The sequence below is a fragment of the Poeciliopsis prolifica genome, unplaced genomic scaffold (genome assembly GCF_027474105.1).
Source record: "Poeciliopsis prolifica strain line A6 unplaced genomic scaffold, Auburn_PproV2 SCAFFOLD079, whole genome shotgun sequence".
In the NCBI taxonomy this organism is placed as follows: Eukaryota; Metazoa; Chordata; class Actinopteri; order Cyprinodontiformes; family Poeciliidae; genus Poeciliopsis; species Poeciliopsis prolifica.
Genome location: NW_026562454.1, coordinates 554,325 through 574,180, shown reverse-complemented (window position 1 = coordinate 574,180; position 19,856 = coordinate 554,325). Strand labels below are relative to the sequence as shown.

Below are 19,856 nucleotides of genomic sequence, written 5' to 3'. Positions count from 1 at the left end.
CCGGCTCGGCCCGGCAGGACGCGTCGGATTATCCTGGAACCCGCAGCAGAGCGGCGAGCTGCCGCCACAGATGGTGGAGGAAATTAAAGGCTGCACGCTACGACCAGAACCAGAACCAGGCAGGATTCAGCTCCTGCAGCGCTGGGAGGACGGGCAGCAGGGGCTCGGCCATTTGTTTCATTTGATTAGAGCAGGAGAAGAAGCAGGAGACGTTGAGGTTTGCAGAGTTTCCTGCTTTAATCTTGATGAAGAATCTCAGCAGTGAAGGACGACAAACCCTGAAACACCCAGAGCCCCAAAACCCCAAAACCCCCAGACCCTGAGACACCCAGAGCCTCAGAATTCAGACCGTCGGGCCAATCCGGGTCTGGTCTGGTCGGGTCGGGTCTGGCTGAGGACAGACTCAACGTTTCTGAGGGTTTACAGTTTTTATTGTCCCTGAAAGAGAAACTAAATTAGTTTAAGAACCTGAACTTTAAAACTCGCTGCGTTTGTTCGTCTCTCTGCAGAGCATCGCTCCAGCGCCTCCACTGTCTGTCTGTCCATCTGTCTCTGTCTGTCTGTCTGTCTGTCTGTCTGTCTGTCGTTTTGACCATCATCCTGATAAAACTGTTCAGTTTTATCTGGTTCACTTTGTTTTTAGCCACATTCTGCTTCAGTTGTGCTCTGATAAAAATCCTCTGGTTCTGGTTTATTCCTGCAGACTCGCCTCCCTCTGAGTCTCAGGATCTTCATGTTTAAAATAAACATGTTGATTTTCTCCAGTCCTCAGCTTCATCATTTCATCAAGACATTCTCTATTTGCATTTCTGTATTTAGTCACCAGACGGTTAATGACTGAATGATGTTTGAATTAAAACCTGGATGTGAAAATTAGCAAAATCTGTGCAGATAAATATTTTCAGTCAAGGACAAAAATTTAACTCAAGAACATCATTATAGTGGAAACTCACACAAATTTCACCTGTCTGTAGATTTTTGTTTAAATTATTGCATAAAAATTGTTTTATTGGAGCAAAGCTTGTGAACAAGCTGCTGGTTGAAGGCTGGAGATGTTTCCACTGCGTAGTGAAGGATATTTGGTCTAGTTAGTGTTTGGACCATTAACAGGCAGTGATCAGCCTCTTCTAGGAGGTTTGAAGCATTTATGGTATCAGAATCTGCAGAACCTGCTGCACCACGGCTCCTCAGTGCTTTAACCTACTTTTACTCCAGCAGTCGTCAAAAAACTGAATAAAATCCAGTGATGAGTAAAAGTTAGCAGTTAAATCTTGTCTGGGTGTGAAATGATGTGCAGCTGATCGCCTGCATACGGGGAGAATAAAACAGACGATCAGAAGCTGAGAGAGAAATACTGAGAACTTTTAGAGATTATTCCAGCCTGGAATTGATCTGGCGGGAAGACGTCCTTTAATGAAGCACATGATCAGAAACAGGAAGGTTTGGCTCCGGCTGCCTGGGATTCATCTGTCATCTGGTTTTTACTGACAGCAACAAACAGCCTTCCAGTTGTTTGTTTCTTTCCTGCCTGGTTGTGTGGAGAAATGTTGCACTAAACGCTGCACTGTCTGCAGCGATCGTTCACATTAAACTCATCCTTTACTCTGAGGCCACTTTGGCATTTTCTCTGTTTTCCCTTCTGTGAATTTATGTCATTTATGAAGAACTTCAGGTTTTTCCCTGCAGAAAGATGCAGACTGGACTTTTTGACATCTCAGGAATCTGCAGGTTTCTGAAGACGTGAACTTTTCTGATTTCCAGTCATGAGTGAGCTAACGAGCGGAGGAGTCAGAGCGGCGCCGGGTCCAGCAGGACGCGGTTCCCTGGGAGCGCCGGGTCCAGCAGGACCTGCAGTCTGAGCAGTGACCCACTTCTGACTGCAGCAACCAACCAGCTTCAAATTATTCATTAGGACAGGAAGAGAGGAGAAGCTCAGCGAGGATCCTTCATTCCATCGCCTTCCGTTAAAAATGTCAAAAATACTTTATTGATCCCAAAAACACCAAGAATTTATGGTCCAGTTTCCAGTGAAAACGTCTGACTGCACCTGAAACCAGACAAAATCATTTATCAGTAACTTTTTGTTCTAGTTTCATTTGGAGATTATTTTACTTATAAAACATTTTCCCATGTTAGAAGTAAAATAATGTAAAGAACTTTTTAATCAATATTAATAAAGTATTTACTTAAAACAAGCTCTTTCTACTTTTGAGTTAGTTTGGTTTTATTTTCACTAGAAACTACATAAAAATATTTGCTAGGATTTTGTGTTTTTGCAGTGAAAAGGAAATGAAATCCATTGGAAACGTTTTCCCCTGCTGCACTGAGGTTTGATCTTCACTGGGATTTTCTCCAGTTGCTTCATTTTAGTTTCCAGTCAGACTGAACTGGGTAACCCTAACCCTAACTGGAGCATCTTCCTGTATGAAGTTTCGTTCAGAACTTTTTGTCCTGGTTGCTTCCAGGATCATGAAAACTCAGAACGTTTCACGTTTTCTGCTGAAGAGACTTTGAGTTCGTTTCATTTCCCTTTGAGGTCAAAAAAGTTCCTCACATGTTGCTTTGAAAAGAAAACTTCTGTTAAAATGATGCATCATTATGTCACAACAGACTAAATATAAAAACTGCAAAAGAAAAAAACAAAACTCAAATTGAAGTTGGAAAATATTTGAGTTCTTACAGGAAAAAATGTCAAAATCCAAAAAGAAACAACAGAAATGAGGAAAAATGAATCATTTTTATCATCAGTCGTTTTCACTAAATTGGCTGATAAATAATTAATTAATCATTTGAATCTTGTTCTGACTGTTTACCTGTTTATTTTTATTTTTTATTGTATATTTCTAAAACCAGTAAATGAATGTTGAACTTGTTGAACTTTGACCTTCTGCGGTTTCTTCTCTGTTGCAGCAGCGTGTTGGCTGTGTGTGTAAGGTGTGCGCGCGTGCGTGTGCGTGAAGAGGCGTGGAGGTGTGTGGGAGTGTTGCATCCTCTCACGTGACCATCCCGCCCCCCCTGCTCTTCCTCCTCCTCCTCTTCCTCAGTCCGGGTCTCTTTGTTGTGGTCGCAGCTGCCGCTTCGCTCTGCGCGCCGCGTCCCGCCCCTCACGCCTCCTTGCCGCGCGGCGGACGCGCAGCCGGAGCGCTCCGGTGGTTTGCGGGTTCTGTGCGGGGGTGACATCAGATCCGCTGTGAGAGACTCGGAGTTTGAGCGGCGGAGGCTCGACTGAGGATGCTGCTGCCGGACCGGACCGCCTCTGAAGCTTCCTGAACCCGGAATCCCGCAGGAATCCCGCAGGAATCATCGCTCCTGCACCGCTGCCTCTCTCCCGCATTTGGAGCTCCTTCTTTGCGGGACGCGCCGTCCGGACAGCCGCGTTTTTTCAGGAATTACACCGAAGCGTGTGCGGCAGCCGAACCGAGCCGAGCCGAGCGGACTGCGGGCTTCGGGTCTCCTCCATGATGCTGACGGGCCCTGGGAGGTGCCGCCGGAACCCGGGCGGAGCGGCCCGGTGCCTGGCGGCCGCCTGGCTGCTGGCGCTGCTGCTGGCCGGACCGGAGGTTCGGGCTTCATACCAGCCGCAGAGCGGAGAGTGCAAAGGCAGAGGCAAGGAGTGCTCAGGTAAGGCTGCGGGTTGCCAGGTTGGGCGGGTGAGGTGGTCTGGGTTCTTGCTGCAGCAACACGGACCGACTGTCCTGATGCTGCAGCTGCTTCCTGGGACAGCAGGACTTGTCCTGAAGTTTTTCTGGTGCTGCGTTGCAGCTCCTGCAGTCTGTGTTCCTGCGGCTCCAGATGCTCCTGATCCACGTCTGCAGGGATCAGAGTCACTTCTTCATCTTTAGGGCCTTTTATTGGATTAAAGCCTTTAAACCGAATTGGGCTTCAGTAATGGGATGTTTTTCATTAGAGCTTCTTCAGCCTTTATGGGAGATGAATCTGTTTGCTTTGACTAGGCAGCAGAGGCACAAAGGGCTGCTGCTGCAGCATCTTCCGCTGTTGCTGCTGCTGCAGCATCTGCCGCTGTTGCTGCTGCTGCAGCATCTTCCGCTGTTGCTGCTGCTGCAGCATCTTCTACTGTTGCTGCTGCTGCAGCATCTTCCGCTGTTGCTGCTGCTGCAGCATCTTCTGCTGTTGCTGCTGCTGCAGCATCTGCCGCTGTTGCTGCTGCTGCAGCATCTTCTGCTGTTGCTGCTGCTGTTGTTGCTGCTGCTGTTGCTGTTGCTGCTGCTGGTGCTGCTGTTGTTGCTGATGCATCAGCTGTTGTTTCCGCTGCTGTTGTTGTTGCTGCAGCTGCCGTTGCTGCTGCAGCTGCTTCTGCTGTTGCTGCAGCTGCTGTTGCTGCAAACATCAAAGTTTCATCCGTTCATCAGGCTGATCCGTTATGGATCCATCAATCCCTGACTCTGTTCAGTCTGATGTTTAGAAAATAATACGGTTTATAATCCAGTTATTTGGATTTCCTGCCATAAATCATCTGATTCTTTATGGATATTTTTCTAATTTTCACCTCAAACATGTTGGGCAAACCTGAGATTTCAAAATAAAACGACTCTAAAAATCAGAAATCCCTCCGTAAGTTAGGACTGAATTTGAAACCATCAGCAGGTTTTTTCACTCTTTACTGATTGTTAAAGCTGAAAACTCTTAGAAAACCATTTCATTCATTTTCTGTGGTTTTAGACATTCAGCATTTTAAACAGAAACAGGATAAATTTAATGTCAGTTTATTAAAATGATGTGAAACAAACTGCAGATGCTTCTGAGCTCATTTTAAGGATTTTTGCATTTTAACTTCATGTAAAGTGACGAGGTTAATATGAATCTGCAGCATCACAATTTAATATTCACCAACTGTGTTTCTGCTCCTTCCTGTTTTAATAGATATTTCAGGTAAATATTTCATATGGGAGGATTCTCACCTTCTGCAGGTGAAGCATTCAGAGTCACATGAGTCTCCAGACGTTTCCAACAGGAAGTGTGTCAACATGGCTTTTGGGTGCTGAGTTCAAGGTCTGCTGGGAAAACTCAGCGTTGGTGAAGCACCAAGCATCCACTGTGGATGACGGTTCAGCGTCTGACCTGCAGATTCTGAGTTTGGCTTTCAGGGTTTCTGATCACAGATCATCATCATCATCCTCAGAAACCTGAGGAGCGCCTCTGCAGGCGTAGCCATGGAAACCTCACCCTTTCATCCGGAGGAATCGATGGAGTTTCATTTCATCAGCTGAAAAACTTTCATTTCATCAGCTGAAAAACTTTCATTTCATCAGCTGAAAAACTTTCATTTCATCAGCTGAAAAACTGTTTGTGTCCAGAACAAACGGCGTTTTCAGAATGTCGTCCCTGTTGGTGAACAGCAGCAGCAAAATGTGTCTCCATCCGGTTCAGATCCAAACATGAATTCATGTGTTCATCCAGAGCCAGCGGGTCAGCTGCACGGCATGTGGTTCTGTTTGGCTGCTGCTTCGTGGATGTTTGTGGTTTCCTCTCATGTGGCTGCTGGTCGCTGAGGAGCCACATCTGCTCTGCAGCCTGTCCTGAATATGAGAGGATGAGAGGGTGAGAGGGTGAGAGGATGTGGTTCGTCTCATGCTGGTTTTTATGAACCCAAAGCGTCAGAGGTTTTAGAGATTTTAGAGGTTTCCCTCACACCTCCAGGGTTAAATTATCTGCAGCTGCAGGAACCAGATGTTCGACTCGGAGCGTCGACTCTTTGGCTTCAAAGTTTTTCCAACATGTTCATGAAAATCAGAAAAATCAAACAATGAGAACAAAATTCCCTTTGATGATTTGATAGGTTTGAAACATTTCTGCTGTTTTCCATGGAACTGGAGTTAAAAACATCCTGCTGCTGGTTTTTAATGCTCCAAAATGACTTTAATCACCAATGAAACCATCGAATTTTGAGCTTCGATTTCCGTCCATCAGACTGAAGCAGTTCAGCCTAGTGGATGAGGACAGAGAGACAGCGGGACGCAGGTTGTGTGTCCTGGACTGAATGATAATCACAGGTGATCCTTTGTTGCCTTAAATTCTCCCAAATGAACTTTGGGAGTAAAAAGTAAGACCATCACCAGGAATCACCCGTTCCCGACAGATATCAAAATTCAGTTTTACCGTCCTCTGGAGCTGTGCAGCTCGCTTTATTCACGTTTCGTTTTGGTTTCGATTCTTTATTTTGCTGTTGAGTTTTTCTGCTGATCTTCCTGGATTTCTAATTGTACTGTGACATAATCATCATCATCATCATCATCATCATCTCTGCTTTCCTTCTGCTAAGGAGGTGAAACCGGATCATCAGGGCTGAATATCAGGAAAACCTGAGATAATATTTGTGAATAACAAATAAAATAAAATAAAATAAAATAAAATAAAATAAAAAACGTTGCTGTTGTTCTGCTTTGGCTTCAGTCCAGAATGAAACTTTTTATCGTTTGTGTCTGAAACATCTGATGAAACGTCTTTATCAGCTTTATGATGCATTAAGAAACAAACGTTATCAAATGTTCTGAGTCCAGAGATGATCAGCTGATTATCAGTTATTGATCTCCAGATGGTTCTTCATGCTGTGCAAACTAATCAGTTTGTGATACATTCATCCTGGAAGATACGATAGATTGGAGGTCCTTCATGTCTACAGTGTTAGAATTTATGGATGTTTGGTTTTAAATATTTAGTTGACTAAGTAATAATATAGTTTTAATATTCAGACCAAAGATAAACATTTAGTTTGTAAATTAATTTCATTATTCCAACTGATTGCTGTTCATTTTTGACTCTACAAACTTTACAAAGTCACGGCGGTGCGTTGTTTTCTGTCGCCGATTTGACCCGGTCCGACCCGGTCTGACCCGGTCCGACCCGACCCAGCCGGGTTTGGTTCTCCCTCTGCACCACAAATGAAATCATGCTGGTAATTTTAAGCTGCTTCCTCCTGGGAAGCTGTCGGTGCCTCACGGATCGCTCGGCTCGGTCCGGCGACGCCGACATGACGGATGAACTCAGCGGGAGAAACGGGCCTGATTAAATTTTCAGCAGCCGCTCCGACATTAACAGGACCGCGGATGAATATTGATGTCCTGTCCGTGTTGTTTACGGTTTACAGCCGCGCCGTTTAGCCGGAGCGCTCATCTGGAGAAAATATTCACTGCTGTTCACGGGGTCAGAACATCAACAACCCCGATGCTCTGCAATGAAACCAGTTGAGGAGGTTTTTCCACCACAATCATTCTGCCTCTGGAGCTGAGAGCAGTTAGCTCTGCTAGCACTGCTGGCTAGGTTAGTGGTTAGCTCTGTTAGCTCTGCTAACGCTGCTGGCTAGGTTAGTGGTTAGCTCTGTTAGCTCTGCTAGCGCTGCTGGCTAGGTTAGTGGTTAGCTCTGTTAGCTCTGCTAACGCTGCTGGCTAGGTTAGTGGTTAGCTCTGTTAGCTCTGCTAGCGCTGCTGGCTAGGTTAGTGGTTAGCTCTGTTAGCTCTGCTAGCGCTGCTGGCTAGGTTAGTGGTTAGCTCTGCTAGCGCTGCTGGCTAGGTTAGTGGTTAGCTCTGTTAGCTCTGCTAGCACTGCTGGCTAGGTTAGTGGTTAACTCTGTTAGCTCTGCTAACGCTGCTGGCTAGGTTAGTGGTTAGCTCTGTTAGCGCTGCTGGCTAGGTTAGTGGTTAGCTCTGTTAAATTTGTTAGCTCTCTTAGCACCGATTTTTATTTTCCAAGTTTTGATTCTGAAAATCATCATTAGATGATTCTTAATGCATCTGGATTTGATCTTCAAAACTGCATAAAGTTCTTGTTCAAGTTCTTTATGAAAGATGTTTTTAACTTTTACGTTTATTTGAAACTTGTTGTGATTTGGACCCAGAAGGAGCTGATAGTTTGGTGCCCGACTGGTTCACAGAATCCATGGATCTATAATCTGGTCTCCATGCCATGGTGGACTCAGCAGTCGGTTTCCATAGTTTATGTCGTGTTTGTTTGGGTTGCTGCTGCTGCTTCACATCAAACTAAAACCTCAGCTGCTTCCTGCCTTCATCACTTCCTGCTGGGATCAAACCGTTTTCAGCATCAGACGTTTTATGGCTGGATTCTGTTTGTGAGCGTTTTATTGCTCAAAAGATGCAAACAGGATAATCGGTTCCTGCTGCTTTCTGTCTGCAAACGGCCTGAATGTGGATGAATCCTGAGCAGAGGCAGCGAGCCGCTCGGCTTCACATGTCGGCTTCACATGTCGGCTTCACACGTCGGCTGCACATGTCGGCTTCACATATCGGCTTCACATATCGGCTCAGTTTCAGGGTTTCCCAGCGAATCGCTCTGATTGGTCACACAAACAGCGGGAGGTTCTGACCGGGTTCTACTCAGGACTTTGCTGCTTTTGGAGTTTCAGTTTGCAGATTTCTGAAAAATTAATTAATCCTTAATTGAAGAAATTAAAAATGTAACTTTGGTTATTTTAGTTTTGTTGGACATTTTGACTGAGAACAATTTATTTCTCCACTTTGACAGAAGTAAAATCTTTGCTCATTGCTTCACTGTTTGGAAATGTTGGGATTTTAAGCAGCAGATCATCGTTTCCTCCAAATATCATTTCATTCTAGTTCATCAAATGTTTATTTTAAAAGTTATTTAGTTATTTATGTTTTTACCTTTTCGATATATTTCTAACGTTGCATAAAAATCTGCAGAATGTGCAATTAAAAAAAATCATTTAATTGATTAATTGAATAAAAATTGGTCACATTTTGCATCGATCGGCCATGAGGCTGCTTTTCTTTCTTTGCTAAATAAAATCAGAATTTAAAAACAGTTTTTGTTTTTTACATTTTATTGACCTGAAACATTTCAGACAAACTCCCTCGACACAATTTTTCATAACGTTTCTCACTCGTTCATCTGAAATGAAAACTATTTTCAGCCAGTCGGAGAGCAGATTGTTTTCCGAGACGAAATCTTTAGTTGCAGCTCTGACAGAATCAGAACGTCGTCGGTTAATATCAGATGTAATTATTTCTCCGTCAGCATCAAACGTAACATTTTAAACAGTTTGAACCATAAACACGTCCAGATGGTGATCAGACGCCATGTTGGCGTTAGAAAATGATTCCTGGTTTTACTTTAGTTCAGTTATAAACAGAATATTAGAAAACTACAAAGAGTTTCCGTCTGAGTTTTCTTCTTCTTCTCCTTCTTGTCCTCCAGCTGTTTCTGTGTTTGTGTCCAGAAGCTGCACATCATGAAATAAGAAAACCAAACTTTTAATCTTCACTCTGCATTTATAACTTCAGGTCTTGAATCTTAATCAAGGTTTTAAATAATTGACGGTTTGTTTCCTGTCTCAGATCTGAAACTTTAACTCCTGAAGCTTTCTGGGAGAATTTTTTATTTCTTTTTTAAAGTGTGAGCTTACTTTCACACTTTGAAGCTCTTTGTGTACGTTACATAACCGAGTCCAGAGGGAGGCCTGCAGATTTCAGAGCTTCGTTTTGCACGTCCTGCTCTTCACAGCCTTTTGTACTCCGGCTGTTTTCCTTCTTGGCTGCATTTTAACTCCAAAAATATCAAGTTTCTAGAGAACAGCAAACGGAAACAAAACACTGCTATCGTTGCAACGTCTGCAGCAGCCATGTTGGTTCCAGACCGCGGCAGCACCAGCGTGTTCTGACCGGAACAAGCTGTCCAATCAGGAAGCAGTGAGGCAGTGATGTCATGTCTCGGTTCATCCTGCTTTAGAAAACCTTCATTCACTCATTTATTGTGTTTTAGAGCAAATTACACATGAAAATGTTTTGTACTTTTCATACATAGCATCAAAATAGCAACATTTTCAATTCAAAAATATTTTTGATGATAAATTATTAAACCTATTATTTTTAATATTTCTGATTGATGGCAAGTTCTTCAGTTTCTTTCATAATTTGTATTTTTTAATCTAACTGCAGCTGTAATGTTTTCTTTCCTGAACTGATGCTGTCTGGTTGTTTCTGTTTGAAGAGTTTCTGATGATTCAGGTTTATTTAACTTCCTCCTGGTCTCATAAAACTTCCTGTCTCGTTTCTCCTGGAGACAAACTGGACCGCCGGCTCGCCAAAATAAAAGCTTTCCGGGTTAAATTAGCTCACCTCCTCTCATTGATCTCCTGCAGCCTGGAAATAATTCTTTTATTAGTTTAGCTCAAACCAATTAGCTGCAGCGTTAACGGCTGACAGACACTTTTAATGGTCTTTCATGAGGTAACGGGCAGTTCGTCAGCCGCTGGAGATCAACTTTCCAAACTTTAGTTTAATTAAAGAAACTCCTTAAAGTCGGGATGGAGGCTGCAGATGGTTTGGTTTCCTGATGTGGTTCTTCCTGCAGAGCTTCACTGGTTTCTCCTTCTTTACTGATCGTCTTTAACTGAAGGAAACACGTTAAACTCCAAACACTCAGAGTCATTCAGCGGCCGGGTCAGGAGTGTCTGCATGGACTCACAGCAGAACCGTTTGAGGTTCTGAGGCAGGCGATCCGGCTGTCAGTCACCTGGATAACCGAACGGAACTGGACAGAACCGAGCAGAACCGAACAGAATCAAACCAAACAGAACCGAACCAAACAGAACCGGATGAACCCTAAGAGCTGCAGTCAGAGGTCAGACTCCTCCTGGCTCTGCAGAGTCAAACTGACTGTGAAATCCTTGCAGATTAATAAAGTTTATTGTGGAGGTAAAACCACAAGACTGCTGGTTGGAGCATCAGCCGAGGTTTGGACCGAGAAACAGAAACATGGCGACTCGTTCACATCCAGGTCGGTTCGGATTGGCTGAAATATTTACAGCCAAAAGTTTGGCAACGCCATGGCAACGCCCTACTGCGAAACTGTTTCTGCTTTAATGGAAATGACAGCAGCTCAGTACTTGACCTCTGACCCGATGCTGGTTAGGTTGATGTCAGTCTGTGACCTCATGGAGTCGACAGGCCACTAAGTAGTTAAAAATACATCAGTGTAAGATTCATTTTAGGCTCAGTGCACTTTGACCTTTGTCTGTCAGTGTTCTAGAGTTTGCTTGGTGAATATGTTTTGATAACATTTAACCCCCATCCTTTAACTGCATACAGACCAAACATGAAGCCGGTGGCTTCAGATCCGTTGGAGTTTTGTTAAGATCAAAGCTGTGTGGATATCAAAAATCGACCCAAAATGGCCGCCTTGCTGTACGTTTTTCAAACATTCCTCCAACATTCATTGTGTTCAGCTGTGAACATCAACATTTTGTCCTGATTGTGTCGACTGACCTGAAGTTGCTCAGGTTCTGATCGTTGCACCAAACTTCACTGGCCTGGTTGTGAGTCGACTTGTGATGTAAGTGTCCTGTTAAAGTTTCAGTAACCTCTGCAGGTTGGCCTGAGGTAAATGTTCCAGACCGAGTTTCTCTCAGAGTTTGGAAAAACTCGGTGCTGCTGCGCTTCTTTCAGGGAACACTTTAAAAGCTGCTTGTGAACGTCAATAAGAGTCTGAGCAGAAAACCCAGAAGACACGATTAAAACTGATGTCTTTGGAATAAATCAGCCGTCTCAACAAACTTCTGTCCTCCTGCTGTCATCCCCATTACTGAACTCAGGAAGATTCAAAGCCTCTGAATTATTCAACAAAACCTGAAGTCACTCACTTCAACTCACAGATTTGATTTTATCTTTCAGCTCAGTGACGTTCAACATATTTGGGAGTTTTAGAGCTTTTCTGGACGTCTGGATCAACTGAAATGTTCTAATTAAAGCAGGACCAGTTTAATGAGATGGGAACTGGTGACCTACTGGTGACCTACTGGTGACTGACTGGTGACCTACTGGTGACCTACTGGTGACCGACTGGTGACTGACTGGTGACCTACTGGTGACCTACTGGTGACTGACTGGTGACCTACTGGTGACTGACTGGTGACTGACTGGTGACCTACTGGTGACCTACTGGTGACCTACTGGTGACCGACTGGTGACTGACTGGTGACCTACTGGTGACCTACTGGTGACTGACTGGTGACCTACTGGTGACCTACTGGTGACCTACTGGTGACTGACTGGTGACTGACTGGTGACCTACTGGTGACTGACTGGTGACCTACTGGTGACTGACTGGTGACTGACTGGTGACCTACTGGTGACCTACTGGTGACTGACTGGTGACCTACTGGTGACTGACTGGTGACTGACTGGTGACTGACTGGTGACCTACTGGTGACCTACTGGTGACTGACTGGTGACCTACTGGTGACCTACTGGTGACCTACTGGTGACCTACTGGTGACTGACTGGTGACCTACTGGTGACCTACTGGTGACCGACTGGTGACTGACTGGTGACCGACTGGTGACTGACTGGTGACTGACTGGTGACTGACTGGTGACTGACTGGTGACTGACTGGTGACCTACTGGTGACTGACTGGTGACTGACTGGTGACATACTGGTGACTGACTGGTGACTGACTGGTGACTGACTGGTGACTGACTGGTGACCTACTGGTGACTGACTGGTGACTGACTGGTGACCTACTGGTGACCGACTGGTGATGATCGTCTCTGTGTGAATTCTTCATTCAGCCTCCTGATCTTTACTTTCCTGAGATATTTACTCATATTTCCAGATTTCCCTCCAAAAGAAAAGGTTGAAGGTTTTTTCATGTTGGAGATCCAGTGACTGTTTTCTGTGCAGCCAAACATGAGCTGTTTGTGGCTCACAGTTGGGATTATTCAGACGATTCATTTAATAGAAAATTGACAGATTATGCAGATTTTTTATTGGAATATTTTTTCTGTAATACAATAAAACATGTGAATAATTATTAGCATGTTGACCAACAGTGACCTCTTCAGTTCAGGATGTTTATTTTATCTTTTATATGGAAATGTTCATGCTAGCATGAGGGCTGCTGCTAGCTCGTTACCGAACACAATGCTAACGATGTTACTCTAAAGACAGAATTTAATCTTCTTGTCTAAAATGTAAGAATAAATCATTTCTCTGGTGAACATTTGATTTTCTGCAGCTGAAAATCATTCTGCTTGTTTTAAGTAAAGTTTACGGCTGATCTGATGATTTTATTAACCCGTTAATAACCTTAAACACTGAAGTGATTTTTGTTGTAGAGAATTTGAACCATAACTTGAAGCTAAGGTTTTTTCAAGACTTTTTTTTATCTTCATGCAAAACGTATATTTAGATCTGTAACAAAGTACGTTGATACAGAAAACACAGTTAGATGTTCCAGTTCTGGGACCGGGTCGTTCATAATTCATCTTTTTGTTTTTTATTCTGCGTGTAACAAACCAGCCTGCTGGTCGGCTTGCATATCTATGTCCGCAGCTCTACGTTGCCCCAATTAAAATGCATGAAGTGCAGCAGGCGACCTGCTGGGGGGGCCGGGCGTCCACCGCTGGGACCGGGATTGGAATAGGCCAGATTAGTCTCGCCTCAGCGAGTCTCTGGGCCGATTCATTCAGGAAGCAGAACCTCTATAAATCTGTGTGTGTGTGTGTGTGTGTGTGTGTGTGTGTGTGTGTGTGTGTGTGTGTGTGTGTGTGTGTGTGTGTGTGTGTGTGTGTGTGTGTGTGTGTGTGTGTTGGCTCACTCTGCGGCATCCTGATGACAGCAGAAACAAAACCAGCTGAAGATCTGCTCCTAAGACTGAAAACATTTCTTACTGAACCAAACTTTATTAAAACGTTTTTTTATTAACAGAAAGAGTCTCATAAATATTTATACATGACAAATCTAAAAAACATAAATGGTTTCATGTCCTCTGATTCTGGTTCATCACTTCCTTAAAATCAGCAGAAGAAGAAAGATTTAAAGGTTCATACAGAAACAGAATCCTGTTGGACGTTTTGGGAATAATCCAGACGTTTTAGGAATAATCCAGACGTTTTAGGAATAATCCAGACGTTTTGGGAATAATCCAGACGTTTTGGGAATAATCCAGACGTTTTGGGAATAATCCAGACGTTTTAGGAATAATCCAGACGTTTTGGGAATAATCCAGACGTTTTAGGAATAATCCAGACGTTTTAGGAATAATCCAGACGTTCTGGGAATAATCCAGACGTTTCTGAAACAGCTGCAGGTTATTTCTCTAGAATGAATGTGAAGATGATCTCTTTGTTGTCTCTGATTTAACAAACACTCGTCTCAGTTCCTGCAGATTATTTTTAGTCGACTGGGAGGTGAGAAACTTTTTATGACCCAGAAAACGGTTTAATCTGAATCTCTGTCCGCCATCTTTACTGATGTTGACATCATCGACGCTCCAGGAATGTTCAGAGAAACGGTTTGTTTTTGACCTGGAACCGGTTTGTTCCTCTCCAGGATGGAGAAGGAAAACTAAAATCCCATCGCGGCTGCGACGCGACGCTGCCTCTGAATCAATACCAGGGGACAGATTTTCCGTCTCGGTGGCCGTCAGGACGCCGTCGGGGAGATTTATGTGATTGGTTGGCTGTGAGAGGTTGACGATCGCGAGGCAGAGAGGAAGACGGATCCTGACAGAGGAGCTAAAGGGCAGAAACCGGCTCAGGGCTGGAAATTAAAATGCAAATGGCGCCGCCTCTCCTCTCCTCGTCGCGGCGAGGCGGCCCTGTGTGGCCCTGTGTGGCCCTGTGTGGCCCTGTGTGGCCCTGTGTGGCCCTGTGTGGCTCTGTGTGGCCCTGTGTGGCCCTGTGTGGCCCTGTGTGGCCCTGTGTGGCTCTGTGTGGCCCTGTGTGGCCCTGTGTGGCCCTGTGTGGCTCTGTGTGGCTCTGTGTGGCCCTGTGTGGCCCTGTGTGGCCCTGTGTGGCCCTGTGTGGCCCTGTGTGGCCCTGTGTGGCCCTGTGTGGCCCTGTGTGGCTCTGTGTGGCTCTGTGTGGCCCTGTGTGGCCCTGTGTGGCCCTGTGTGGCCCTGTGTGGCCCTGTGTGGCCCTGTGTGGCCCTGTGTGGCCCTGTGTGGCTTTGTGTGGCCCTGTGTGGCTCTGTGTGGCTCTGTGTGGCCCTGTGTGGCTCTGTGTGGCTCTGTGTGGCTCTGTGTGGCCCTGTGTGGCCCTGTGTGGCCCTGTGTGGCCCTGTGTGGCCCTGTGTGGCTCTGTGTGGCCCTGTGTGGCCCTGTGTGGCTCTGTGTGGCCCTGTGTGGCCCTGTGTGGCTCTGTGTGGCCCTGTGTGGCCCTGTGTGGCCCTGTGTGGCCCTGTGTGGCCCTGTGTGGCTCTGTGTGGCTCTGTGTGGCCCTGTGTGGCCCTGTGTGGCCCTGTGTGGCCCTGTGTGGCTCTGTGTGGCTCTGTGTGGCCCTGTGTGGCTCTGTGTGGCTCTGTGTGGCTCTGTGTGGCTCTGTGTGGCTCTGTGTGGCCCTGTGTGGCCCTGTGTGGCCCTGTGTGGCCCTGTGTGGCCCTGTGGCCCTGTGTGGCTCTGTGTGGCTCTGTGTGGCTCTGTGTGGCCCTGTGTGGCCCTGTGTGGCTCTGTGTGGCCCTGTGTGGCCCTGTGTGGCCCTGTGTGGCCCTGTGTGGCTCTGTGTGGCCCTGTGTGGCTCTGTGTTTGCCTGTCAACACGCTTTGACCTGCTGACAGCTACTTCAAATGAAGCTGTTTTATAATCAAGGTTTTAACTGTTTTGTGGGCTGAAAGCCTCTTTGTTGGGCCTTCATGCTGGAGCGGAGCAGCGGGAGTCTGGGTCGGGTCCAGGAGGGTTTGGGCCGGGTTTGGAGCAGAGGTGCCGTAAACAGGCTGCAAGAAACAAAAACCCCTCAGGGGCAAAAACTCATTTCATCACTTAAAGTAAAACTAAAACTAAACTGACTTCAGGAGGAAAAACTGAGACTCTGAGTTTCACATCAACCTGCAGCTAAAAGGTTCTGCAGAAAAACTCATCTAATTAACTCTCATCTAATTAACTCTCATCTGTTTAAGTCTCATCTATTTAACTCTCATCTATTTTACTCTCATCTATTTAACTCTCATCTAATTAACTCTCATCTGTTTAAGTCTCATCTATTTAACTCTCATCTAATTAACTCTCATCTGTTTAACTCTCATCCATTTCTGTTCAGAAACACGTGAACTGAGGTTCTACTGTATTGGGCTTTTTTGGATCCAGTTCCTTGTTTTGGTTCTGGTTCTGTTTAGAACCAGATCAGAGGGCAGCATCAGCTTTTGCAAGTAAACATTCAGATTGTAAACTAAATATTTAGTTTAGTTTTTGCTAAATAATTAGCATGGTTGCTAGTTGGCAAGCTAAAAACATACCTAGCAAATATTGCTCAGTATGAAAACTAAATATTTTGCAATTAAGCCAAATATTTATAAAACTAGCTGACTTGCTAAATACTGTTAGCCTGTTAAATATTTAGTTCTAAGTTCCACATTTAGTTTGTAAAATACATGTTTAGTTTAGAAGTAAATATTTACCTTGGGTATAAACATTTAGCAGGCTAGCATGCTAACGAAAGATTTCATTTGAAAGCTAAATATTTAGTTTATAACTAACATTCATAAATGATGCATAGTAAGATGACAATATAATTTTAGTTTTCGTTCTGTAGTTTTTCAGAACCGGACCTTTGGAGCCGTTTCATTGGCCCGTCTGGTTCTGAGGCTGAAACACATGGATCCAGTTTCCTACTTTAACTCCTTTTGTTCTAAATATAAAAATATTTTCATATTTAAAGTGTTTTGGGTTTTTAATCTGATTATGCTGCGTTGATCGATGTAAACATGTTTGTGTTTGAACTTCAGGCTGTTTTCAGCTCAGATTCGTCTGAAACCAGTTAAACCAGAGCCGCTCCTCCCAGCAGCTACCAGGCTGAAGCGACGCAGTTACAGGGCGGAGCTTATGCAAATGAGACGCTGGGGGAGGAAGAGGAGGAAGAGGAGGGCGAAGCAGCTGCTCTTTAATTTTTTATATAAAATTATTTCAATCAAATCAGATTAAGATTTTTATTCTTTGACAAATTTGTATTCTGTAATATTTTGCGTTTATTGTTATATATTTTTCCTGTTATTACTCCGTCGTCATTCTTCTAACATCAGGATTTTTTGTGAAATGAGTTTATTCTGGTAATTTTATGACTCTTTGGTCGGAGCTCTTACTGCTCGTAATGCGAAGCTGCATAATGGCTCCGTCATTCATGCAGAACATGAACGCTGCCTGCAAATAAAACCCAGACTAGATTTACAGCTGAAAGGGCTTCATGTCTGCAAATAGCTTTTCCATTAAGAGAACCAAGGAACACAGAGAGCGCCGTCAATCAGCGGCGGTCTGCGCTTCCCACCTCAGCGCTCCAAACCCGGCCGCCGCCGCCGTATTAACTGCTTTCTGGCAAATGTTTTAAATGAAAGTGAATTAGAGTGAATCCATTTAATGAACCCGAGCCGAGGCTTAAACACCGACTGAGAAACGGCAGCATTTTGAAACAAGCAGGAATCAGTTCAGGAGAGAAACGTGACAGAGGTCAGGAAACAAACTGATCAATGTTTGGTACTGAGTCCGGTCCGGTCCGATCCAGTACGATCCGGTCCGGTCTGGTTGGTGAGCTGTGAACGCTAAGCTAACTCTGATTCTACATGTTGATTTGAATCAGGAAACTTTTTGTCCAATTTCTCACCAGACTGGGAGAAAAACTGATATCTGTATTTTTATTCAGCGTTTGTAAACATCTGGCTTCACTGCCTGGGTTCAGGTCAAAGGTCATGCAGAGTGGCTTCTTTCCTGCAGTGTTTCTGAGTGTTGAATGAAAATCTGGTGGTTTCTGCTGCTTATTCCAAACAAATTGAGCTCCTGTTTTCTGATCAGTGCGTAGTGACTGTGGTTTAATTTATCAGTATTGGGGCCTCTGGTGCCTCCCGGTGGTCCCCCTGCTGGCCCCCTGGTGGCCCCTGGAGGCCCCCTGCTGGCCCCCTGGTGGCCCCTGGAGGCCCCCTGCTGGCCCCCTGGTGGCCCCTGGAGGCCCCCTGGAGGCCCCTGGTGGCCCCCTGGAGGCCCCCTGGTGGCCCCTGGAGGCCCCCTGGTGGCCCCTGGAGGCCCCCTGGAGGCCCCCTGGTGGCCCCTGGAGGCCCCCTGGTGGCCCCCGGCCCCTGGGGACCCCTGGTGGCCCCTGCTGGCCCTGGTGGCCCCTGGTGGCCCCCTGGTGGCCCCTGCTGGCCCCCTGGTGGCCCCTGCTGGCTCCCTGGAGGCTCCTGGGGGCCTCGGACCCGACGCGCTGTATCTGGTTTCAGCTGTTGGTCTGATTAGGATTTATGAGTTTCTCTAAAGCGTCATGAACAGTTTCTTCTTTAATCCTTTCACAACGCTCCGACTGCAGGAGCGTGACGGGATTTCACGTCCCATCATGCATCAGTGATGCTTCACATCCACCGAGGATAAAGCGGCAGACCTTCAGAAGATTCTCTTCTCTGTGATGAAACGAAAAAAGAAACTCAGGAGAGAAAAACCTGTTTTTGTTCTTTTACTTTTAGTTTGATGCCCGACTGAAAAGATTCGGCTTCTCTGAAACGAGCCGTTGGGAGTCAGGATGACGGGAAAATGTTTTCTATAAGTTTGTCTTTCAGGATGAAGGAAGAACTAAATCTGGGTTTTCTGCATGGAAACAGAAACAACAGATGAAGGTCGAGTTTAAGATCCGACACGTTTGATGGGATGTTTGGTTCTTCGGTTTGGACCAAAGAAAAGATTAAATGTTTCCATAACGTTCATGTGAAATATACGATAGATAGACTAAACATTTGTTTATCTATATAATAGATTAAAGAACAAAGACTGGGATGAGGAAAACTGAATATACTGAATATAATCAGTTTTCTTTAGTTTCTGATTCCTGACGTCTGCAAACAGAAACAAACCAAAGACAGAAAATCCTTCAATAAATTCAGGAAAATTATTTTATAGACAAAAAAATTAAAATAAATGCAAGAAAAAAATTATAAAATGAAGAAACATTCAGTCAATAACCAGGTAAATGTTCAACAATTTGAACAAAAATCAAACAAAAACATCTTCAATAAATACAAATATCAGAATTAATATTTTTTATTTTGATTAATGAGAAAATAAGAGGCAAAAATTAATAAGTACCAGAAAAATGCCTCTTTACTGATAAAATGTCATGTGAAGGCATGAAGCAGATTAGAAATGTGCATTTCTGATCTTCTGCTGTAAAATGCATGAGAGTGAAGAACCTCAGAGGAGCTGCAGCAGCTCCTGCAGCAGCAGCTGCTGCAGCCTGACTGGGAGTTTCTCTCTGGTCCAGTTTGGCTCCAGTTGGACCTTTAACCAACTGCTGCTGGTTGATTGTTTCAGTGTGAAGAACCTGGAAACAGGAAACCGTTCTGCCTCCCAGCTCTCCTCACACACAGCTGGCTCCAAGCGTGTGTGTGTGTGTGTGTGTGTGTGTGTGTGTGTGTGTGTGTGTGTGTGTGTGTGTGTGTGTGTGTGTGTGTGTGGTGTGTGTGTGTGTGTGTGTTTAGGTGCTGATGGATGCAGCCGCTGCATGGACTTAATTAGCTGCGAACGCCTGCAGAGCTGCAGCTCCAGGCCTGCTGTTGCTGTTAACAGCAGAGAGAAAAGCTCCCAGTCTCACAGCTTTGGCCTAAACTGGTTTTAAACCATTAAAGGTTTTCATGGGAGCTGCATGTAAAGACTTCAGCACTTCAGAAACACGTTTTTGTTTCTTCTTGTCCACCAAAATGTCAACGTTGTGTTTAAACGAAGCTGTGAAAATGTTTTCCTGTGTGGAGACAACAGAACCAGCAGAACCAGCAGAACCAACAGAACCAGCAGAACCAACAGAACCAACAGAACCAGCAGAACCAACAGAACCAACAGAACCAGCAGAACCAACAGAACCAGCAGAACCAACAGAACCAACAGAACCAACAGAACCAA

At 45.0% G+C, this 19,856-nt stretch overlaps 1 pseudogene; it reads left to right on the top strand.

Moving 5' to 3' along the window:
- Positions 1-3,191: 3,191 nt before the first annotated feature.
- The window catches only part of LOC129352706 (tomoregulin-1-like), a 37,606-nt pseudogene continuing 20,941 nt past the window's right edge, over positions 3,192-19,856 (top strand).